Source organism: Gopherus evgoodei, chromosome 3, assembly GCF_007399415.2.
Source record: "Gopherus evgoodei ecotype Sinaloan lineage chromosome 3, rGopEvg1_v1.p, whole genome shotgun sequence".
In the NCBI taxonomy this organism is placed as follows: domain Eukaryota; kingdom Metazoa; phylum Chordata; order Testudines; family Testudinidae; genus Gopherus; species Gopherus evgoodei.
The window spans coordinates 73,116,076-73,142,586 of record NC_044324.1 but is presented as its reverse complement, the minus strand read 5'-3'; positions in this window follow the sequence as shown (position 1 = coordinate 73,142,586).

Here is a 26,511-nt window from a genome sequence, read left to right as displayed (position 1 = left end):
GGTCCTGGGAGGGGATTTTAACACCACCCTCGAGGAACGGGACCGCTCGGGGACCGAGCAGTCCCCGGCAGCTGCGGACGTAATCCGGGAGATTGTCGACCGCCACTCCCTGGTGGACGTCTGGCGCGACCACCACCCAGACGACGTCTCGACGTTCACCTTCGTCCGGGTGGAGGCCCATCTCCGGGCTTGGACGGGCTGACCGTGGAGTTCTACCGCGTGTTCTGGGACGTCCTTGGTCACCGTCTGGGCCGAGGCTTTGCAGAGCGGGGTCCTCCCTCTCTCGTGCAGGCGAGCCATGCTGGCCTTATTGCCGAAGAGGGGGGACCTCCGCAACTTACGGAATTGGTGTCCCGTCTTGCTCCTCAGCACGGACTACAAAATTGTTGCGAAGGCCATCTCGATGCGGCTAGGGTCCGTGCTGGCGGACGTGGTCCATCCAGACCAGACCTACACCGTCCCGGGCCGCACCATTTTTGATAACTTGTATCTGGTCCGGGACCTTCTGGAATTGGGGTGTAGGGATGGTCTGTCGTTCGCCCTCTTGTCCCTGGATCAGGAGAAGGCGTTCGACCGGATGGATCACGGGTATCTCCTGGGCACTCTGCGAGCGTTCGGCTTCGGACCCCTGTTTGTGGCTTTTCTCCAGGTGCTGTACGCTTCTGCGGAGTGTCTGGTCAGGCTCAACTGGACCCTGACCGAGCCGGTCAGCTTCGGGCGGGGAGTGCGGCAGGGGTGCCCCCTCTCGGGCCAGCTGTACACTCTGGCGATCGAGCCCTTCCTCTGTCTCCTCCGCAAGAGGTTGACGGGGTTGGTGCTTCGGGAGCTGGGGCTGCGGCTGGTCCTGTCGGCATACGCTGACGATGTGCTCCTCGTGGTCCAGGACCCGGGCGACTTGGCGCGGGTGGAGGCTTGCCAGGCTGTGTACTCGGCGGCCTCCTCCGCCCGGGTCAACTGGGTCAAGAGCTCTGGCCTGGTGGTCGGGGACGGGTGGCAGGCGAGCTCCCTCCCACCTGCGCTTCAGGCCATCAGGTGGAGCGCGGGTCCGCTGCTCTATCTCGGCGTTTACCTTTCTGCCACGCATCCGTCTCCGCCGGAGAACTGGCAGGATTTGCAGGGCAGGGTGACAGAGTGGCTCCGGAAATGGACGGGACTACTTTGGTGCCTCTCCCTTCGGGGGAGGGCGCTGGTGCTTAATCAACTGGTCCTGTCCATGCTCTGGTACCGACTCAACACCCTGGTCCCGGCCCCGGGTTTCCTGGCCAACCTCCGGACGGTGATTCTGGAGTTCTTTTGGCCAGGGACGCACTGGGTCTCTGCAGGGGTCCTCCACCTGCCCCTGGAGGAGGGGGGGCAGGGCCTGAAGTGCTTACGCACTCAGGTCCATGTCTTCCGCCTCCAGGCCCTGCAGAGGCTCCTGTTTGGTGCAGGTAGTCTGGCGTGGAGCGTATTGGCACACGCCTTCCTCCGTCGCTTTCGAGGGCTCCGATACGACCGGCAGCTCTTTTACCTCCATCCGAGAGGTCTTCCGCGAGACCTCTCCGGGCTGCCAGTCTTCTACCAAGACCTCCTCCGGACCTGGAAGCTCTTTTCAACGACCAGGTCCGTGGCGGCCACCGTGGGGGTTGACCTCCTCGCGGAGCCCCTGCTACACAATCCCCAGCTTCGTGTGCAGGTGGCGGAGTCCCCCACGGTGTGCCAGAGGTTGGTCTCGGCGGGAGTCACCAGGGTCGGAGACCTCCTGGACTACGACCGGGGAGACTGGCTGGATCCCCTGACGCTCGCTCAGCGCATGGGGCTCTCCAGACCTCGTACTCCCCAGCGCGTACTTCAGGAGGTGCAGGCCGCTTTACTGCCCGCTGCTCGGGCTTACCTCGACCGGGTCCTGCGAGAGGGCACGCCCCGCCCACCCTCCACCGCAGGCCCCGTGGACATTTTTATCGGGCCCCTGCCCCGTGGACCCAATCGGCCCCCTCACCCTTTCACTGCCAGCCAGCTGCATGATCTGCAGCCGGTTTTGTTCCAGACCGCGCCACGGAAACATCTGTACTCGCTCGTGTTCCATACCCTTCACTACCTCACCCTCGCATCCCGCCCCGATACCAAATGGCGGGACCTCCTGCTGCCTCTCGAGGGTGAGGAGCCCCGGTGGGCCAGCTTGTACTCTGCCCTGGTCCCGAGGCCTGCCGGGGATATCAGTTGGAGGCTCCTTCACGGAGCCGTGAGCACGGGCGTGTACTTGGCGCGGTTCACATCTGTCCCTAGCACCTGCCCTTTCTGTGGTGAGAAGGAGACCTTGGCGCACGTTTATTTGGAGTGTGCCAGGTTGCAGCCCCTGTTTCGGCTCCTCCTGAATATTTTCCTGCGTTTTTGGTTGCACTTTTCCCCTCACCTTTTTATCTACACGCTCCCCATCCGTGGCCCCACGAAGTCGCGGCATCTCCTTCTCAACCTCCTCTTGGCCCTGGCCAAACTGGCCATCTACAACACCAGGGAGAGGAGGTTGGCCGATGGGATTTCCTGCGACTGTAGGGCCTATTTCCGTTCCTCCGTCTGCTCACGCATCCGGGCAGAGTTCCTCTGGGCGGCGTCCACTGGCTCCCTTGACGTCTTCGAGGAGCAGTGGGCATTGTCCGGGGTTCTCTGCTCGGTGTCCCCATCGGGTTCCCTTCGTTTAGCCCTATGACCTCACTCCCGATCCTGTTTTTTTCATTAGTTGTCCCCCGTAATTATTTGGTGTCCCAGACCTGTGGGTCCTCCCCTTAGGCTGGGGGAGGCCCTTTAGAAGTGGGCGGGCTTCGCCCGCCCACCCCCACTGGATGCCACTAGGACCAGAGCAGGGGCTGCACTAGAGTAGTCAGGAACTTGCTAGAACCAATTAAGGCAGACAGGCTGATTAGAACACCTGCAGCCAATCAAGGCAGGCTAATCAGGGCACCTGGGTTTAAAAAGGAGCTCTCCCCAGTCAGATGGGGAGGAGTCAGAGGAAAGGAAGTGCTGCTGGAGGATTAAGGAGTACAAGCGTTATCAGACACCAGGAGGAAGGTCCTGTGGTGAGGATAAAGAAGGTGTTTGGAGGAGGCCTTGGGGAATTAGCCCAGGGAGGTGTAGCTGTCACACAGCTGTTACAAGAGGCACTGTAGACAGCTGCAAATCCATAGGGCCCTGGACTGGAACCCGGAGTAGAGGGCAGGCCTGGGTTCCCCCCAAACCTCCCAACGCCTGATCAGACACAGGAGGAGTTGATCCAGACTGTGGGGGAGATCACTGAGGTGAGCAAATCTGCCAATAAGTGCAGGACCCACCAAGGTAGAGGAGGAACTTTGTTGTAACTGTGACTTCCCTCATGTAAACTGGCAAAAGTGTGGTGGAGCTGTACTGACTTAGCCAGAATTCATCCTCAGGGCTCCAGAGCCATGCACAAGAGCAGGGCAGCAATTAGAGAAGCTTAGCAAGGCTGCAATCTGCTGTTCCCACTGGGCCCAGTCAGCTCTACTTACTGGTGTTGAAAAGCAACACTGTGTTCTCAGTCTTTGAACGTCCATGCAGGGGCTGGCTTCAGTCTGTGTGGGCCCAGGTGGTTTTCTCTTTAGTTTGCTCCTAACTATTAAATTGGTGATTTAGTGGGGACAAACACAGGCAAACATGGGAAAACATGCCTGAACTCTGCTGCTGAAATAGGGAGAAGATAACGGTGTGATCATAAGCTCCAAGGTGAAGGAAAGGCAGTGTCAGTCTCCATAAAGATGCGATGAGGACACTTGTGCACAAGGCAGGGACAAGGAGGGTGCAACATCTTTTAGGGCATAAAATGTGGTCTCAGCCACTGTTTGTAAATAAGTTTGACTTGTATTAGTGCTGGAGGAGTTTCCATGTGGAAGTCTGCTTCTCGTGTGGTTCAGAAATGGAAAGTGGGATGTCTGCGAAGATCATAGATCAGTCACACCTGCAGAAACTGCCTTTCAATATGGGGGGGTGGGAAAGCCCTACATTTCATTGCTACTAATCAAAATCCAGAGAGATGAAAATAATACCTTATTCTTGCTACAGCTAGTGTATGCTGAGAACTCTAAAGTTATGTTAATGCTTGGTTTGTTCAGACATCTGATAAGTTTCCCTTGGTGATCTATGTCTGATGGGCTGAAAAAAGCCCCAAAGCCCTAAATTCACAGAAGGGAGCACACATTTAGTATGACTGGTAATTTGAGCTTACTTTGGCTTTCTCACAGAGAACTTTAAGTGACACAAGTAAGGGCTTGTAGATGGGAGCAGGATGACACAAGCTAAAATTATTCAGCAAAGAGTAAAAGATTTGTTAAAGTCTATTATAAAAATTGCACACTTATAGGGGAAAAAGTCAAAAATTAGTGTGGAATATCGAAGCATATGCAGGAACTAAATACTTTGAAATTTGTTAGTTTTTATTGACTTTTTTTCTGAAAATGAAAGTTGGAATCTATTTCTGCTGTTTTAATAAGTGGCATCGCTTGTAGGAGCAATAGACTTTTTACTGAAAATCAGTCAGGACTTAGTGAACAAACATCTATTTAGTAAATGTACTGTGGGAGGAAAAGGAGTGAGGAGTGACCCTTGGCTCTTATGGAAGTGAGCTTGCTGAAGAGGCATCCTCCCACCTCCTCCTGGTAATTTGTGAAAGTGAGACAGCATGTTAAGCTCCCTCTGATTCAGTTCCAAGCAGAGGGAAAGGACAGAAAGGTCCTGTCTTCTCTGCTGGAACTGAAGGTGACTTTTAATTGCATTTTCTCTACACTTGGACAATCTCTGTTTCATTTTGCTTCTATTGTTTTGTTAATGTCATTTTTAATAGCCTTTTATTATTCTTTTGAAACAGTGTAAAAGGAGAGAATGTACGCACCCAGAGTAGGGCCTTGTAGGAGCTTGGAAAATACATAGATAACTTGTATACTTTAAAGATTCATTTACTCCATTCCCAGACAGGCTAAGACATTAGCCTTTTTATTTATTCATGTTACCATTATCTCATGGCTACTGTGAACTAAAGGGTTAGAACTAGGGTGATGAATGTAACTTTGTGCTGAAGATTTAGTATGTTAGTCACAGATACCACTGTTAACTTAAGTCAGCAAACTATGCCCTGATTCAGAAAAGCACTTGCGCATGTGCTCACATGCATTATTGACTAGGGTAATGAAGTGGAGACTATGCTTATATAATTTTCAGATGAAACCAGGGTGGGCAGGGTTGAAAGCACTTTGGAGGACAGAATTAGAATTCAAAACAACCTCAACAAATTAGAAAATTGGTCTGAAGTCAACAAGATGAAATTCAGTAGAAATAAGTGCAAAGTACTTCACTTTGGAAGGAAAATTCAAATGTACATCTACAAAATGGTAGTACTGCTGAAAAGTATCTGGGGCTTATCATGGATTGCAAATTGAATATGAATTAACAATGTGATGCAGTTGTGTATAAGGTTAATATAATTCTGTTGTGTATTTACAGGACTGTTGTATATAAGATGCAGGAGGTAATTGTCCTCTATTCAGCACTGGTGAGGCCTCAGCTACAGTACTGTGCCCAGTTCTGGGCACCACATTTTAGGAAAGATGTGGATAAATTGGAGAGAGTCCAGAGAGGAGGGGAGTAAGAAAACCTAACTTATAAGAAAAGATTAAAAACTGGGCATGTTTAGTCTTGAGAAAAGATGCTTTTGGGAGGCAGGACTCGATAAATCTTCAGATACGTTAAGGGTTGTTTATAAAGAGAATGGTGAGCTATTGTTCTCCATGTCCACTGAATGTAGGACAAGAAGTAATGAGCTTAATCTGCAGCAAGGTCGTTTTAGGTTAGATATAAGGAAAATCTTTCTAACTGTAAGGGTAGGTAAGGTCTGGAATATGCTTCCAAGGATGGTTGCAGATCTGCATCCCTGGAGCCTTTTAAGAACATGCTAGACAAACACCTCTCATATATGCTCTAGGTTTACTTGGTCCTGCCTCAGTGCGGGGGGCTGGACTTGATGATTTCCTGAGGTCCTTTCCAGTTCTACATTTCTGTGATTCTATGATTGCTGACTCGGGATCTTATATGGTCTGGACAAACTGGAGAAGTGGTCTGAAGTAAATAGAATGAAATTCAATAAGGATGAATACATACTACACTTACGAAGTATCAATCAGTTGCACACATACAAAATGGGAAATGACTGCCTAGGAAGCAGTACTGAGGAAAGGGATCTGGGATTCATAGAGGATCACAAGCTAAATATGAACAGGAGTACTTGTGACACCTTAGAGACTAACAAATTTATTTGAGTATAAGCTTTCGTGGGAGAAGTGGGCTGTAGCCCACGAAAGCTTATACTCAAATAAATTTGTTAGTCTCTAAGGTGTCACAAGTACTCCTGTTCTTTTTACAGATACAGACTAATACGGCTGCTACTCTGAGAGCTAAATATGAGTCAACAGTATAACACGGCTGCAAAAAAAAAAGAAGCAAATGTCCATCTGGGATGTATTAGCAGGAGTGTTGTAAGCAAGACACAAGAAGTAATTCTTCCACTCTATTCTGTGCTGATTAGGCTTCAGCTTGAGTATTGTGTCTAGTTCTGGGTATCACAATTCAGGAAAGATGTGGACAAATTAGAAAAAGTTCAGAGAAGAGCAACAAGAATGATTAAAGTTCTAGAAAACATGATCTATGAGGAAAGATTGAAAAAAATGGGTTTGTTTAGTCTGGAGAAGAGAAGACAGAGAAGATTGAAAGGGGACACGAAAACAGTTTTCAAGTATATAAAGGGTTATTACAAGGAGAAGGGAGGTAAATTGTCGTCCTTAATTTCTGAGGATAGGACAAAAAGCAATGAGCTTAAATTGCAGAAAGGGCAGTTTAGGTTGGACGTTGGGAAAAATTTCCTGTCAGGATGGTTAAGCACTTCAATAAATTGCCTGGGGAGGTTGTGGAATTACTGTCATTGGAGATTTTTAAGAGCAGGTTAGACAAACACCTGTCAGGAACGCTCTAGATAATACTTAGCACTGTTATGCATGCAGGAGACTGGACTGGATGACCTCTCAAGGTCCTTTCCAGTCCCATGATTCTATGGTATGCAACACAGATTTCCTACCTTCCCTTCACAATTCCCCCTCCCCCTCTCCCTTCCCATTCCACCACACCCACACATACCAGACCTTTTATTTTGGATCCTGTAGAGGTAACAACCCAAATCCTTTGGAGTATGTTGAAGATTCTTCACATAATGGCTTATGGAAATAGTTGTAAAGTGACAACATATGGTACCATATAGCATTCATGCCAACGTCTTTACTTTCCAAAATGTTTTACTGTAGTATAGTTAGACCGATGCCCATTTTTCTCACTACCAACCGTGCTCACAGTTTGGCCTTGAGTAATATACCCACTATTCATCCAGCTCTGTCTTTGACATCCAGGCTGTTAGAGGGTTCTGTGCTCTTTCAAGTGAAAAAAGTGCAGAAAAGACTTGTGCAAAAACTACTGTGTTGATTATGTCAATGACGCGAATGGATGGAAATGGCTTGAACAAATGTCTCCAGTCACAGACACAAACAATTTAGTAATGATTGCATGGATGTATTATGCTCAGACCTCATTCGTAAAAGGGAAAATTAAAGTCCAGTAAATTCAGTGACCACATTTAGTAGTTTACATATAATCTTACTGTCTGTGGATGAAATACAGCACCTGGGGACTGTATTAAAATTATGCAATATGATTTTTGTCTATCTGTATTAGTATATAATGTACAGAATTTTTTGTCTGCCTATTCAAAGGTATTTTGTCTTTGATGAGGATAAAAAATGGCTTTATGAAAGGAAGCAGATTGCCAGATGGCCTTTCTCCAGTTGTTGCTTTCTTTAATTTTCACTAAGAAGAATAAAACAACTGCTTCCAGCCACTTAAATGTCTAGGAAGTTATATTCCAGCATCTGGTAAATTACTAATCATAATTTAATTCTGAATGTTCGGATGATACATTCCTTTTCACAACTGTAACTTATGTATTGAAGTACTTTTCTTCACCTCTGAAATGATAGCACACTAAATCATATCAGTGAGGAAGTAATGATATAGCCTTAAAATAACCCCAAGTTTGATTTAAACAGATTGCAGAGCTATTAATAAGTAGCACGAAAGCACAGTGTCATAACACACTAGTGTTGAGTCCAGCTAGACACAGTGCACTAGATTCCCAGTCCCAGTTCTATTTCCTTTGTGCCACCTAAGCAAAGGGAAAGTATTCTGGCTGCCACCCATTAGGGGAATTCTCAACTAGGGTAAGGCCCCATAGGATGGATTCTAGGGTAGGGCTGGGGTTGGGACAATCTGAGAATCATAAAGTTGTAACTGGATCCCCGAGAATCTTCCCTCCTCCCACTAACCAACCCCACCTATGGCACCAAGCACCTGGTGCAGGAACAAATAGAATCTGGCCATGTGCAAGCTTTGGAAAAGGTTCATTCTCCTTTCTCTTTTCTTGTGAGGTGAAAATATGTCAGGCCTTGTCTACACTAATGCTGTAAGTCAATCTAAGTTACGCTAGTTAAGTGACGTAAGTTATGAAAACTTAAATCAATGTAACTTACATAGACTTAAAGCAGTGTCTAAATGATGCTATATCGACAGGAGACACTCTTTCATCGACATAGCTTCTGCCTCTTGTTGAGATGGAGTGCTGAAGTAGACAGGAAAGCACTCTCCCATTGACTTAGTGTGTCGTCACCAGACCTGCTAAATCGATGCTGCTGCATCAATGACAGTGGCGCTGATTTAGCGTGGTAGTGAAGACAAGCCCTCAGAGTGACTGCAACTGAAAATGTAGAGACGCTGGATTTCAATCCTTCAGTCTCATGCATAGCACACAAATAATCTTGTTTATCTTTGGAGAAAATTCCAAGTTCAAATGAATAGCTTCTGATTTTCGATTACCTTCAAAAGACAGTAGCAGATTACATATAAAAGCTCTGGCACTTGATGTGTTGCATTAATTGAAGTTCTTTATAGTAGGCAAACCAATCATTTGGAGAAATCCCCCTTTTAATCATGTGAGTCTTTGAAGGTTTTCTATCTTTACTTAATTAGTATATTTTTCTTAAACTTAAAATATCTGTTTCTTCAGTCCAATAGCATTTGTATGTCCATCATATATTGCTGACCTGGGATTTTTAGTTTAGAAAAGCTTACAAAAGAATGCATTATTAATTAGACTTTAGGCATTCTCTACTTTCTATCGCGCTCTCTCACACCCACCCACATGTGCACACACACACACAGTGGGTGAAGGAAAAACAAACAGTGGTACTCTTCGAACTTTTCCCACAAATTAAGCTCTTCCCACTTGAGACATTGCCCACATGTTCATGCATTGGAATGCCCAATTTTCACACTTCTGTTTTCAGGAGCTTATGGCATAAAATATTATTTTAACACAACTGGGAATTTGATAGGTGGCTTTTTCTCTTCAATAGAAATTGTTTTCCATACTTTTTATTTGTCAAACAAATTCAAAGTTTCTTTCAAAAACTAGAAATCAAAAGAAATCCTGATAAAATGAGGGTGCTCTCAGAGATAGACACTAATCCTAATACAGCTGGATTCATTAGTCTTGACCAAATGGAATGACAATTCCAAGGGAGAAAACAAATGCAGAGCCAATCCCACCCACTACTGAAACTGATTATATTCAATAGGATTTATACTTTTGGAAGGGCTCAACCAAAGTTTGGGGCACTATAGGAATAAATCCTGTGAAATGTAATAAAAATGTGCATAGAAAATGCTTGATATGTGATGTCTCCGAGAAAATCAGTGTTTTCGGAACAGCTGTTTATCTACACAGGGCAGCTCCATAACTGGCATTCATAGCTGCAGCCTAATGTACTTTGTGAAGAAAAGAGTGATCTTGAAAAAAAGAGAGGCAACTGAGGGTACCCCTAGACTTGCACTAAAATCCATTGAGAATACATGCAAACCTGATGGGGACCGGCTGTGGTCCCAATGAATGAAATTGAAACTTTAAAAAAAAATCTCAAAGAAAACTCTGATCTTACATTTAAACAAATGCAGCAGAAAACAGTAAACCCTAACACATTACACAAAATGAGGCATTAACATGGGCTACCTGAAACCAGGGAGAATGTACTGAGTGCAGCTTAGCCATGCCTCCATTGCTGCTACCTATGTTACCATGGCTACACTGCTATTTATGTTGGTGCTACCTAGATGAGGGCTAGCACAGATATGGATCACACCCCTAACTCATAGTGTAGACATAACCTAACTGACTTCCTTAATTTTCCCTGAAATGCCAAGGCAGTGAAGAATGTTGTACACATTTCTACCTTAACTGGGGTATAACCTTGATCCATTTTGTTTACCTCATAACCTGTAGTTATTGTAGTTATGTTTTGCATGTGATTTTGTTGTGTGCTAACTGGCCCCAAATCTTGGGCCCAGCCAAGCTGCACTTAGAGCAAGACCCAAACAAGGGTAAAGGTGGCTTAATGATGCCATATTGGTGGCTCCTTGATTTTGTTGCTGGCTGCTAGCTTAACTTAGGGTATGTCTACACTACCCGCTGGATAGGTGGGTAGCGATCGGTTTATTGGGGATCGATATATTGCGTCTTATCTATATGCTATATATTGATCCCCGAACGCGCTCCCGTCGATTCCAGAATTCCACCAGAATGCGCGGTGGTAGCGGAGCCAACAGGGGAAGCCATGGCCATCGATCCCGTGCAGTGAGGATGGGAGGTAAGTTGAAATAAGATACTTCGACTTCAGCTACGCTATTTACATAGCTGAAGTTGCGTATCTTACATCGACCCCGCCCCCTAGTGTAGATCAGGCCTTAGAGCAGCTTTAGGGCTTCTCTTACCTATATCTGGTTATTTGTGGCCCCAGGAGGCTGTTCTGGTAGCTAGGAATATGTGGTATATGGATAACTGTAGGAAAATTGTAAACTCTGACTTTAAGTTTCAAGGTTGTTTCCTGGCCCTGCTTGCAGGTAAATGTGCTCTGTAAGGAAATCTGTGATCTGGACCTTGCAACAGTCAGTCTGCAGAGAGGAAACCCAGAGTCAGGTGGGAGTGAGATGTGCCTCGCTGTTTAGGGAGCAGCCGGCTCTCTCTCTGTCTGATTTTTGGATCCTTGTGTGGTATTGTTCTGAATTCTACAAAACAAAGTAGTGTTACTTTGCAACCTTCCAGCAAGACTATTTAGTTTTTATCCATTTTTTGTTTGTATGCCATGAACATAACAATACAAGAGCACAAACGTGCTTAAGCTATGCCCCCTGTCCTTGGGCACACTCCCTATGTTGTAGTGTTGCAAGAGGGGTTGGCACACAGCTAATGTTCCATGGGGAATCCCCAGAGAGGCTGTACCAGTTTTGTGGTGACAGAGTGGCACAAAGGGGCAATTGGGTAGGTGAGAATCTGTCTCACGGTATCAAAGAACCATTATATAGTATAATATACAGGAAAGTCAATAGTACTTCCAAGTAAAACTGAACTCTTTATTTATTTCCCAGCAGTAGAGTGATGCATAGGTCAGGGAATCATTGTTACTTTAGTTTCACTGTGCTTTTTTTCTGGGGCAAACAAGTAGGAAATATAGATTTTTTTTTTTTCTATTTTAAATTACAGCAACCAAACTCTCAGATATAAATAGAAGCACTACAGCTATGGGATAAACCCTCACCCATCAAACATTTGCCTTCCTTTGGATTTTCCATCTGTGATCTCTTCACTTTGAAATATTTCCCTGTGATGATTTTTGCAAAGTTATGGTCCTCATCCTGCAAAAATTGCAGGAGAATGTAGGTGCTGAGAGCCTGAGAATTCCTGGCAAGCTCAGATATGTTTTTAATACAAGTTTTTGAATAAAAACATAATTGTTTAGACATTCTACTATGTATTACTTAATTTTATAACAACTTACATCATTTGGGAAAGACTGTAAATTGATGGCAATGCCCAAACAGGATCTCAATAAACAGAATGGTGGTTTCTGCATTTTCAGAACTGAAACTGAAAAATTAGGAATTTTATTCATGTCTGGGTAGAATCATTTAAACTATCTTTCCCCCAGACTCTAGATTCGGTTGTCTTTAGGCTATCTTTTTTCCATTCCACACACACAGTGTATAGAAATGCCTTGTAAGTGCCATCTGTCCCTTTCATACGTACACTACAAGGCCTTCTCGCTGATGGCAAATTAATCAGGTTTATTTTAAAGACACACACTTTTGTTGTGGTGTGGAGTGGGGCGATGATGCGGGTTATTGTGCCAAATGTTTACCTTGATATCTAGGGAGATGACAAGGGAAATGGAATTGAAGTCTTCATCTTGGTACACATTTCTCTTCACAAAACTTGGAATGAGCTGACAGCCTCTGCTTAGAACAGGCCTTATGCTGAAAATAGCAGAGGCTTTATTATAGGCAGGTTAGAAGTATGTTGACAGAGTTCTGTGAGAAAGTTTGTCCACTCCAGTCCTGATTCTATTAGATGGCTAAGTTTTCTGAAGTCTCCAGAGTGCTGGCCCAGTGCCTGATAAAATGTAACCCAACCCCCTTTTTTACTTGAAGCTGAATCAGTAGTGAGGCAGTTTACCTGCAAGAAGCAAGAATTGTTCCTTAACAGTTCAAAGCTGGTCATGATTCATCTAAGAGAATAGAGATGGATGAATAACTGATTCTTCAGTTAACTGTTAAAGCAGCAAAGAATCCTGTGGCACCTTATAGACTAACAGACGTTTTGGAGCATGAGCTTTCGTGGGGAATACCCACTTCTTCAGATGCATGTGGTGGAAATTTCCAGGGACAGGTATATATATATGCTAGCAAGCAAGCTAGAGATAACGAGGTCAGTTCAATCAGGGAGGATGAGGCCCTGTTCTAGCAGATGAGGTGTGAAAACCAAGAGAGGAGAAACTGGTTCTGTAGTGGGCAAGCCATTCACAGTCTTTGTTCAATCCTGAGCTGATGGTGTCAAATTTGCAGATGAACTGAAGCTCAGCAGTTTCTCTTTGAAGCTTGGTCCTGAAGTTTTTTTGCTGCAGGATGGCCACCTTAAGGTCTGCAATAGTGTGGCCAGGGAGGTTGAAGTGCTCTCCGACAGGTTTTTGTATATTGCCATTCCTAATGTCTGATTTGTGTCCATTTATCCTTTTCCGTAGAGACTATCCAGTTTGGCCGATGTACATAGAGGGGCATTGCTGGCATATGATGGCATATATTACATTGGTGGATGTGCAGGTGAATGAACCAGTGATGGTGTGGCTGATCTGGTTAGGTCCTGTGATGGTGTCGCTGGTGTAGATATGTGGGCAGAGTTGGCATCGAGGTTTGTTGCATGGATTGGTTCCTGAGCTAGAGTTATTATGGTGCGGTGTGCAGTTACTGGTGAGAATATGTTTCAGGTTGGCAGGTTGTCTGTGGGCAAGGACTGGCCTGCCACCCAAGGCCTGTGAAAGTGTGGGATCATTGTCCAGGATGGGTTGTAGATCCTTGATGATGCGTTGGAGGGGTTTTAGCTGGGGACTGTATGTGATGGCCAGTGGAGTCCTGTTGGTTTCTTTCTTGGGTTTGTCTTGCAGTAGGAGGCTTCTGGGTACACGTCTGGCTCTGTTGATCTGTTTCCTTATTTCCTCGTGTGGGTATTGTAGTTTTGAGAATGCTTGGTGGAGATTTTGTAGGTGTTGGTTTAGTCTATAAGGTGCCACAGGATTCTTTGCTGCTTTTACAGATCCAGACTAACACGGCTACCCCTCTGATACTTCAGTTAACTGGCAGTTCTAAATAATTGAAAAAAAAAATTGTTTCAGGCATTTTTAATAAAAAGCAAAGGAAATGAAAGGCTAGATTCACAAAATATCAGTTGTCGTGGTGATGATTATTCAAATATCCTTCCTCCTCCGATTTGTTGGTGAACGAATCTAGCCTGAAAAATGGAAATGAGTCCTTTGGTTAATATTGAAATAAACCATTTTGACATTTCCAAATTGTTTACTTTTTGTTTTGTTTTGCCTGAAACAGTTGTCTGAAAATAATATGAACTCATGAAATGTTTCAGGTCGGGCTGTCAATTAATGCAAAACAAATTAACTAGAATAAAAAAATAGATGCGATTAATTGGAGTTTTAATCACATTGTTAAATGACAAGAGAATACTAATTTAAATTAATTTTAAATATTTTTGGAGGTTTTTCTGCATTTTCAAGTGTATAGATTTCAATTACCCCTCTGATACTTGACACCATGCAAGGCACTGCATTTAGGCGTATGGAGTGGAAATCCATCAACCTCATGAAGAAACTTGCACAAACACACACAGATATCTTCCTTATCAAATGCAAATGGATGGACATCATACCAAATGGACTAAAGGCAAAAAATCCACTGCTATGTACATACTACACAGACCACAGTGAGAGATTATGCCATACTCTATCAAAGAAACTGAGGAACTATCTGATCAGCATCCTATACAGCAAACAGGAAAACATCAAAAAAGAGCTTTCCAACCTGGAGACTCTCATTAATAACCAAACTTCCATACAAACGGACTTCACTAAAATAAGACAGGAGATCTACATTACTCACTTCACCTCTCTACAAAGGAAAAAGGACTGTAAGCTGTCTAAACTCCTACCTGCCTCATGGGGCCACAACCATGGTACCCCCAACCCACTCAGCAATATCATCAATCTATCCAACTACACACTCAGCCCAGAAGAAAAAAGTCTGTCCTATTTCGGGGACTCTCTGCCCTGCCACCCCCACCAACATGATACAGTTCTGCGGCAATCTGGAAGCCTACTTTCTCTGTCTCCGACTCAAAGAATACTTTCAGGACAACACTGAACAGTGCACTGATACACAGGTACCCTCCCACCAACAGCACAAGAAGAAGAACTCCACATGGACTCCTCCTGAGGATCGAAATGACATTCTGGACCTCTACATTGAATGCTTCCGCCGACGTGCACAGGCAGAAATTGTGGAAAAACAACATTGCTTGCCTCATAACCTAAGTCGTGCAGAACACAATGCCATCCACAGCTTCAGAAACCAGCCTGACATTATCATCAAAGAGGCTGATAAAGGAGGTGCTGTTGTCATCATGAACAGGTCTGACTACCAAAAGGAGACCGCCAGACAACTCTCCAACACCAAATTCTACAGGCCACTTCCCTCAGATCCCACTGAGGAATACACTAAGAAACTGCAACATCTACTCAGGACACTCCCTACACTAACACCGGAACAAATCAACATACCCTTAGAGCCCCGACCAGGGCTATTCTATCTACTACCCAGGATCCACAAACCCGGAAATCCTGGACGCCCCATCATCTCGGGCATTGGCACTCCTACTGAAGGACTGTCTGGATATGTGGACTCTCTACTCAGACCCTATGTCATCAGCACTCCCAGCTATCTCCGTGACACCACTGATTTCCTGAGGAAACTACAATGCATTGGTGACCTTCCAGAAAACAACATCCTAGCCACCATGGATGTAGAGGCTCTCTACACGAACATCCCACACAAGGATGGAATACAAGCTGTCAGGAACAGTACTCCGGATGATGCCACAGCACAACTGGCTGCTGAGCTCTGTGCCTTTATCCTCACACACAACTATTTCAAATTTGATGACAATATATATCTCCAGATCAGTGGCACAGCTATGGGCACCCGCATGGCCCCACAATATGCCAATATTTTTACAGCCGACCTGGAACAACGCTTCCCAGACTTTCGTCCACTCACGCCCCTTCTCTGCCTACGCTACATTGATGACATCTTCATCATCTGGACCCATGGGAAGGAGACTCTGGAAAAATTCCACCACGATTTCAACAGCTCCCCCCCCACCATCAACCTCAGTCTGGACCAATTTACACAGGAGGTCCACTTCCTAGACACCACGGTGCAAATAAGTGATGGTCACATTACCAGCACCCTATACCAAAAACCTACCGACTGCTATGCCTACTTTCATGCCTCCAGCTTCCATCCCGGGCACATCACGATCCATTGTCTACAGCCAAGCACTGAGTTACAATCACATCTGCTCTAACCCCTCAGACAGAGACCAACACCTACAAAATCTCCACCAAACATTCTCAAAACTACAATACCCATATGAGGAAATAAGGAAACAGATCAACAGAGCCAGACGTGTACCCAGAAGCCTCCTACTGCAAGACAAACCCAAGAAAGAAACCAACAGGACTCCACTGGCCATCACATACAGTCCCCAGCTAAAAACCCTCCAACGCATAATCAGGGATTTACAACCCACCCTGGACAATGATCCCACACTTTCACAGGCCTTGGGTGGCAGGCCAGTCCTCGCCCACAGGCAACCTGCCAGCTTGAAACATATTCTCACCAGTAACTGCACATCCCACCATAGTAACTCTAGCTCAGGAACCAATCCATGCAACAAACCTCGATGCCAACTCTGCCCACATATCTACACCAGCGACACCATCACAGGACCTAACCAGATCAGCCACACCATCACCGGTTCATTCACCTGCACCTCCACCAATGTAATATATGCCATCATATGCCAGCAATGCCCTTCTGCTATGTACATTGGCCAAACTGGATAGTCGCTACAGAAAAGGATAAACGGACACAAATCAGATATTAGGAATGGCAATGTACAAAAACCTGTCGGAGAACACTTCAACCTCCCTGGCCACACCTATAGCAGACCTTAAGGTGGCCATCCTGCAGTGAAAAAACTTCAGGACCAGACTCCAAAGAGAAACTACTGAGCTTCAGTTCATCTGCAAATTTGACACCATCAGCTCAGGATTGAACAAAGACTGTGAATGGCTTGCCAACTACAGAACCAGTTTCTCCTCCCTTGGTTTTCACACCTCAACTGCTAGAACAGGGCCTCATCCTCCCTGATTGAACTAACCTCATTATCTCTAGCTTGCCTGCATATATATACCTGCTCCTGGAAATTTCCACTACATGCATCTGACGAAGTGGGTATTCACCCACGAAAGCTCATGCTCCAAAACGTCTGTTAGTCTATAAGGTGCCACAGGATTCTTTGCTGCAATTACCACATGGAATACAAAGTGCACAGTGCTTTATATTATTTTTTATTACAAATATTTGCACTATAAAAGGATAAATATATTTTTCAATTTATCTCATACAACTACTGTAGTGCAATCACTTGACCATGAAAGTGCACAAAATGTAGATTTTTTTTTTTACATAACTGTACTCAATACCAAAACAATGTAAAACTTTGGACCGTACAAGTCTACTCAGTCCTACTTCTTCTTCAGCCAATCACTAAGACAAAGAAGTTTTGTTTACATTTACTCAAGATAATACTGCCTGCTTCTTATTTACACTGTTACATGAAAGTGAGAACAGGTGTTCACATGGCATTGTTTTAGGAGGCATTGCAAGTGGTTTATGTGCCAGACATGCTAAATAGCCGTATGCCCCTTCATGCTTTGACCACCATTCCAGAAGACTTGTTTCCAGGCTGAATTTAAATTTGTATTCTGTTACTGTTTAACAGTGCATTTAACATGGTTATTAATCACAACTTTTTTTAGTTTCACAATTAATTGCAATTTTTAAAAATGTTTGACAGCCCTAGCTTCAGTTGACCCAAATCTGCATTTTTCAGCATTAAAAAAGCTTTGGCTAAAACTTTTCATCCAGCTCTATTAAATATACAGACATGGTTATAGTTCATCTGTTCCTGTCTAGTTGTTATATAAGAGTGTGCTACTCTTTTCTTTTTGGAAGCATATTGTTTTTCCTTTCTAGAAATATATCTATAGAAATCACTAACTTGTGCTCATCTGTCATTTATTATCATACTATCCGTAGGTCTAATGCATTTAAAATACCGCACACTGTCTTCTTTCAAGAGCATGCAACAATTTCCCATGAAATATCAACATTGCAACAATCTTGATTTAGGATACCTTTATCTTCAAAGCCTTGTCCTCGTTTAAGGGAGTGCAAGACCCTAAGGGATTCTTGCAGCACTTAAACATCTACCACTCAAATCACAATTGTACAATTTTTTATCAATTTCTGGCTGTAAATGGAAAGGTTATTGAAATAATTCTTAGTGGCTTTTTTTAAGTGATGTGTGAGGTCTGGCTAAACTCTATTTTTCTGTTCTCTTTATCAAGTCTTTTCTCAAACTAAGTCTGATGCAGAACCAGATTCTGAGTTAAGTGGGGCAGCATGAGGGTTACTCGGGGCAGGAATTGATCTAAAATCTGCTTTTATGCTTTTTTTTTTTTAAATGAGGGGAAGAGACCAGTCAGACAAATTACAGTTTACAGGAGATGAGATGTGCTCTGTAGTAGGGACTGAGTGGTTTAGGACAATCTGAATTTGTAATCCAAATCTACTGCAACTACATTTAGGGCCAGCTGATAAATTCTTAAAAATTGACATTGCTCCATAGACTTCAATACTACTGTGCCAGTTTACATCAGCTGAGGATCTGGCACTGTGGGTTAACTCTCAAGTTATTTCTATGCTTACTGACCTGAAAGAAAACAAATAAAATATTTTTTGCAATTGATTTAATATAGAAAATTTGGGAGGGAATGAGGTTAAGATTATACTAACTAAAAATTTAAAAAAAAAATACTCATTCTTAGGAATTCCTTTTCCCTCTCTTCCTTTTGCAAGATGTTTTCATTTAAGAGCTTCCCTTTTACTTAGAAAGTCGTTGCCAAAAATTCTGTTGGTAATAATTTAGTGCATGTTCTTTTTTATTAAATGTTAATTGTACAAAGTTACTGCCCTTGGTCACAGAAAAGCACTCACGCATGGTAGGAAAGAAAGAGTAGAAAACTGAGGGTGAAATCCTGAAGTCAATGGAACCAAGATGTCCACCTCTCTTTATTCTGTTTTACTATAGCTGTTGAAGCACGGCAGCTGCAGATAGCCATCTGTCTCTGATCACCTTCTCCTGGTCAAAGGAAAGATTTTAGTTTTCTTGATTTCCTTTCCTATTCCTAGTGGGGTATGTCTTCAGTTTAACTCTCAGGAGCACTGAAATAGCAAAGATCCAAAGTGATCAATCCCAAATCTAAAGAGACAGAAGTATTAGGAAAGATAGAAAGAATGGTGGAGGGGGAAACTGAACACTGTGATGAGGATTCTCTTTAACCAAGAATTTTAAACAACCTCTTGAATAGGTTGTAGGCCTTGTTCCAAGGCAAGTTGTTCCAGACAGTATTTGGGCTGGACTCCGTGACACCACTGGTGGTTCAGGTTGGTTGAAATTCTGATCCATCCTACTCAAAATTAAGTTCAAATTCCATGGCAGGAAGAAACTGAGCCAGTGTTCCAAGATAAACGAGAAGAATAACCCCCTGGACTATTTCTGTTTTAGAGACCATAACAATGTTGCTATAGAAAACCCTGGGATAGGTAGATTATTCACTGTTCTACCTCCCCAGCTCTTTGTTAATCACACTCTCTCAAACACTGGGTTTTTTCAGCAAATATTCAGCTCTTTGTTGTTTATATCAAATTTACGGTCTTTGTTTCTGGTCATTCTGAAATCTTGATAAAGGAAAATATCTTTTCCTTTTCAATTCATTTTCACCAGTACCAAAAACTTTCGCAGGTCACTTCAATTAGAGGATTTTTGTATATTATAACACAGTCTTTCTGATGTTAGACTTTTCACCAAACTGAGAAGGTATACCAAGAGCTGTTCAGAAAATGGAATTTCCATCCTGTCCATCTATAAAAGGGACTGAGGAAATTCTGATATTTAAAATTTTTTTTTTGCTCAAAATGTTTTTAGAGAATGATAGTTCTGAAAAATTCTGATTTGGAAACATTGAGGTGTTTTATTTCAATAAGGTTAAACATTATAATAGAAAATATTAAATTTAGTAAATATTAAACAAATATGATTAAACAATATTAAAACATTTTACTATCATGGAAGTCGAAATGAGAACATTGAAATGATTAGTTTAGATATTGTTCTGTCAAATATCATTAAAATCATCTTTCCTCCAAAAGGCTTTGATTTTGATGTAACTGTATTCTGACAGAAATTTGTTCAGTTGAAAACTTTGCAACCAGCTCTAGTGATGCCACAGTTCTAATAGTACTTTGAGTTGCAATTAAAAGCACAGGGGAGAGACATAATCCAGTGGCTGTAGTGCCACATCAGTAGTTAATGTCTAATAAAAATTTCTAAACTGATGTATTTTAAGCAGGAATTTAATGTGGGTTATGCACTGTCATGTACCAGGTGCCATTGCCCAATGTATACTAAAGATGTATCATTTAGATATGCCACTCACATTGTTACATTTAAATGTCTGGAAACAAAGAGGTTAAACTTCTTGTCATTAAAGAAAAAAATAATCATTTGCATTGCTCAGTGATACTGGAAAGGGGTAACAGTTAAGGGAGAGAGCAATCTGAGAAGCAAGTGAAGTTGTAAAATAGGCTTGAACATTCTTTGTAATTGGAAGCATGGCTGGGTTTGAAGTTTTTTGAGGAGTTAGCAAATGTTGTGAGCCAGAATTTTGATCTTTCCTTTTGCCCCTGTGCTTCAGTGATTACTGGGAAAAGGTTGCATATTGCAGTTCATCCCATGTAATCATCTGATGGAACCTGTAACCTCAGGAAGTGGAACACAGGGACAAGGGAAGGAAGGAAGTAATTCTTGTGATTGCAATTTTATGTTTCTCATATGCAAATACATTTCATTTAATTCCTCTTGGCTGAGATTTATTTAACCTATACTGTTCTGTTAACATCTAATGGAAAATCACCAGCGTGAATCTTCATCATTCATAAAGAAAGAAGAGGTTGGGGAATGAGAGTAGATGGGAGTTAAGTAATTTTTAAACTCATTGTTACAGCTTTAAGTCCAAAGTATGAAATAAAATAAATATTTGCATTCAATTGACAGTTTCAGCCAAGTACATAATGTCAGTATCTATACTGTGTCATTCAGTTCTGAAGCCTAGTTCTCAGAAGTTATGGAAGTGAAAACATGGCCTGCTGAACACATGGATCCTACTAAATTAATCTGGTTGAGGACCAGATTGTTTTTCCTGCATCTTTTTTACTAACGTGAAGTGCCAGCACCTCACAAACTCTGTATCACCTTCTTACTTCCTCATGGCAACTTTCCCCCCAGTTACACCCCCTTCTACTCCATTGGCAAGTTTATCTTGCTCATTTTGTACCCCCCAATCAATGCCAGGTCTGCAAAAGTGTCACTATTTTACCACTCACTTGTTTTCAGCTCATCTTAGAACACTCTGGGCTTTATTCTCATCTGACTCTATTGATGTATTTCTGTTGACTTTACTGGAGTTACTTCTAACTTGCGTTGTTGTAAATAATATCACAATCATGCTCAGAAAGCCTGGCAGATGTTCTCACTCTGTCGTTTTTCTGGTTAAAAGAACTTTTGGCAAAGTTACCCTTAAAAACTTGTCAGTTTTGCATTAGATAAACAGATATGGTTGCCTATTCTTCCCATAGAGAATACCTAGGGAATAGGGCAAACGCTGAAGAAACATTCTTTAGTTCCTTCAGGCAGTTGGCAAGTTTAAGGGTGACCAATATGCTTAGCTTTTTCCTATGACAAGACCCTCATTCCACTCTGTTTACTTATTCCTTAATGAATTCTAGATTTCAGTTTAGTTGTAAAACACAGGTCTCATAATTTCACATGCTTTTATTAATTTCTGTGACCCTCTTGTTCTACTCCTGATGATGGTTCTTCTGTAGGGCAAACTCTGCATTAATGATACCCTGCCTTGATGTATAGGGCTCACTCACATCTGGCAGGCATGAGCCATACTCTCCCTCCTTCCCAGTGCCTCTTGCATGCTGTGGAATAGTTTAGTATGCTACAGTGCTTAGTTTCAGCCAGAGCTTGCCAGGGCTGAGCCCTGGCACTTCTAGACTTGGCAGTTCATGGGACCGGCACCTCTAGGCTTGCCACATCAATTATGAAAGAAAAAATTTCTAGAGCCGCAGCACCTCTTTCATTACAAATTAAGCATTGGCCTGCAAAGGTAGTAATGAGAGAACATTTGTTGTGCTTAGGTCAGTGCAGGGTCCACAGTTCCTATAACTGGCAATAACTCAAGGAAGGGGGGGGAGGTTCATCTCCTTATCACCTCTCCACAAGTCCAGGCAACTGTGCCAAGAACAGTCACAATCTGGTCCTTATTTTCTCATGGGGAGTTAATATTAAGGATCCTATTCTCTTCTTTGAAATCAATGGAGTTCTGCTATTGACTTCAGTAGGATCAGGACTGGGCCTTTAATAAATTGTGACAAGTGACTTCAGGTACTACTGAGAAGACTGTCCCTTTAAAAAGTCTCAAAAGAAAGGAGGGGGCTTCTTCTTTGAACATGATAACATAAGATTGTCCATAATGGATCAGACCAAAGGTCCATCTAGCCCAGGTGCCCCAGAGGGAATGAACAGGACAAGTAATGATCAAGTGATCCATCCCTGTCACTCATTTCCAGCTTCCGGCAAAACTGAGGCTAGGGACACCATCCCTGCCCATCCAAGCTAATAGCCATTGATAGATCTGTCCTCCATTAATATATCTGGTTCTTTTTTGAACCCTCTTATAGTCTTGGCCTTCACAACATGCTCAACTAACATGAAGTACCAGCACCTCACAAACTCTCTACCTGCCTCTTACTCCCTTATGTTACCTCTTTTTTCTTGTTACACCCCCTTCCACTCTCTTGGCAAGATTATCGAGCTCATTTTGTACCCCCAATCAATGCCATGTCCATGAAAGTGTCATTATTTTACCACTCTCACTTGTTTTCAGATCAGCTTAGAATACTCTGGGCCTGAGTCTCATCTGACTATTCATGTTTTTCTGTTGACTTTATTGGAGTCACTCCTGACTTACGTTGCTGGAAATAATATCATCAATGTGCTCAGAACACCTGGCATATGTTCTCACTCTGCCATTTTTCTAGCTAACATTTTTCTGCCCTTTCCTTACCTTCTCTGGTCTGGGTTATCTCAGTGGTCCTCTTGGCTACTCCCATGCACCCTTCAGCACTTGTGTGCCTGCTCATCTCTAGTATATATGTGTGTAATACCTGCACACTCCTGATAGAAAGATTGCTGGGAAGCCTGAAGAGCTGCCATGTTAGAGCAACATGCCCTTGGTTTTTGGTTAAAATCAAGATGAGTTCTTCAATTTTGCTGCACCTACTTAATGGTAGCTTTCATTTTGTGTAGTGTTCGGCTTGGACAAACTTAGGCCTGCTCTTCCCTATGTTAAGCAAAAGACAACTGATGAATCCTGGGTTTTCCTAAAACAACATTTCTGATTTTTACTGAAAAATACTTGAAGTTGCTAAGGTTAGAAGAAGTAACGCTATGTCTGCATGGATAGCAGGCGAGGTAATATGGGTTTGATAAAGCTGTAGCAAGAAAGTATGAGCACCGTTGAGATGAAAGCATTCTTGTAGGCATCTGCCTTTTTTAAAAGTGCCGCTAAATCTTCTGAAAAGTGACATATAAATGGCAATGTCCAGTTCCACATCTGTTTCTGAAAGGCGTCAACATACACTGTGCTCAGTTTACAAGTAAAAGAATAGCTTTTCTAACTGACAGCCTTTCAAGCTCACCCTGGGGTTTGAAAGTCCGTCCCATGTTCTTTCTGGCTCACACCTCACCACCAGTAATGAAGATTCTGCAACTGGAATTTAGCTAACAATTCTGTTGGTGAGGTGTGAGCCAGAAAAGAATCCAGTTCCCTCTTCCCAAGTTATGTTGGTTTTCTATTGCCAACGAGATAAAAATAATATATACTTATGTAATGAAAGCAAGAAGATAGGGCTTTGTATACAAATAGGAAGCAGGTTTTTTTGAGTAAGGAGGTGCCATTTACATAGTCCATTTTCTGGCCGTAACTGTATTTTAATAAACCTAACAGTAGCTCCTAAGCAATAATGAAAGATAATGTGACAACTGTACCAAATAATATTTATGGCTTGTTGCTGCTTTCTCCAAACTTGGGTCAGATCAGTTATTTCCCATATGTACACTGATGAAAATAGCACTACAGACATTTTCCCAGTTTTCCGGATTTCAGGTTTTAAGGCTGTTTTCATAACGGCAAAGAACTGCAATATATGTAAGACATTTCCTACTGAATTAGTGGATGTTTAATTGTAGTTCATCTAAAGCTACCACTTTCTTTGATTTCACCACCAAGTGCCCATAAGCAACTAATACACATCATTTAGCAATATTCCTTTGACACACAAGATGGAAAACTGATGACAAATGCAGGTTAAATATAGAAAAGGGAACCCATAGAGAGTAAAAAAAAAAAATTATGTTTGCAGACAATGCATATTTTTTTTAGATTAACCACTGGAAACTGTTCAGGCAAAGTGAATCCTGTCATGCTAAACCAAGCCTGAACAAAGTTCATTTTTACTGCCTAAAAAGTGTGGACTGGACTAAAACAAAAACTAGAATTTTACCTTCTTCCCTCCTGCATTGCAGAATTACAGAGCTGGCAATGAGTATACACTGTAATTTCATTAGAGCTGTGTCAGGCATGGACAGGAGCCCTAGAGAGAACGTATGTCATATGTTTGTTTAAACTATTTAGAAACAAATCTACAAGATGGAAGGAAAAGCTTGTCAACAGATAGATTGCAAGAATGTAGAGGCCTCTGAAAAGCTGAAAAATGCAGAGGTATGCAGAAAAGAAAAGCCTTGTTTCTGAGTGGGAATTCAAACTTGCATCTCCTCTAATCATTGGGCTAAAGTGGGTGGTGGCGGGCAATAGGTTAGTAGCGCCATCTCTTACTCTTCCTGCTCTGGCGGGTTTGTAAATGGCTTAAACTATTTGTGTCAAATTTATGAATAGCTTGGGGTCTATCAAAACAGTTTTTTGTTCAATAAACTGTTAGTCTGAAAATTTCACTCAGCTGTAGTCTAATTCTACTCCCGTTAAGGTCATTAGCAAACTCCTGTTGACTTCAGTGGGACAAGTTCAGGCCTTAAGTAAAATGCATAGGCAAAGCAAGCTGGGAATGGGAATACTAACTGAATCTGCGCAATAAAGGTATAGCTGGAGCTGGCAGAAACAGAGATTGGAAGCAGCTGCAGTAAAAGTGAATTATTAGCATGTATGTTTATGTTTGTATATTTGCACAAATGAAAGCATGTGTTTTAGTGTACTTTTTCTGCTTTTGCCAGCTGTTTTTCCCTTATTTGACCTATCACGTTATTCACTGTTCAAGTTGTTTTCCACTTGGACAATCCTGCATAATTTAAGATTTAATATGTATGAGCTCATTCAATTAGCATATGTAAATGTATTGAATCTTCTAATTTAATAAACATATTAGTGATACTATGGAAAGGGGAGGCAGTGTTTCTCAAACTGGGGTCCGCGAACCGAGAGGGAAGGGAAGACTGGGATCCACGCTGGGAAGGAGAGGGAGGAGTGGGGGTGGGGCATGCCGGGGAGGAGGAAGAATCATGTCTGGGGCCACTGGTCCTGCTGATCAACTACTCCCCCTCCTTCCAAGTGTCTCCTGCATGCTGTGGAACAGCTGTTCCCTGATGTGCAGGAGATGCTGGGAGAGAGAGGGGATATGGGTACTTGGGGGAGGGGCGGGAAGAGGAGGAGTAGGGGTGGATCAGAGACAGGAAGAGGTGGGATGTGGCCTTGGCAGAAGTGGTGGAGTGGGGACGGGACCTGGGGCTGAGGGGGGGTGTGTGTGGGGGGAGAGTTGGAGGTCCATGGCAAAATTTTAAATAAAAATGAGGGTCCTCGGGTTACTAAAGTTTGAGAACCGCAAAGGGATAGAGTCTGGACATCTGGGCACTTTTTCACAGGCCTATTGTGTGGCTTTAGATAAATCATCTTGCCTCACTCTATCTTGGTCAACTCATCTTTAAAGCTGAGATGAAGATACTTACTTTCTTTTTAAGGTGTCTTGAGATTTCTGAATGACAAGTTCTATGTGAGAGCTAAGTAATTTCCTGTTACCAGTTTTTCCATATGTGGAAAGTTCATAGCAGGGATTCAGAGAGGAAAAGTGATTTGTTTTTGTTTTTTTAACAAAAGCAGCAAAGAATCCTGTGGCACCTTATAGACTAACAGATGTTTTGGAGCATGAGCTTTCGTGGGTGAATACCCACTTCCTCAGATGCATGTAATGGAAATATCCAGGGGCAGGTATATATATGTGTGCTAGCAAGCAAGCTAGAGATAACGAGGTCAATTCAATCAGGGAGGATGAGGCCCTGTTCTAGCAGTTGAGGTGTGAAAACCAAGAGAGGAGAAACTGGTTCTGTAATTGGCAAGCCATTCACAGTCTTTGTTCAATCCTGAGCTGATGGTGTCAAATTTGCAGACGAACTGAAGTTCAGCAGTTTCTCTTTGAAGTCTGGTCCTGAAGTTTTTTTGC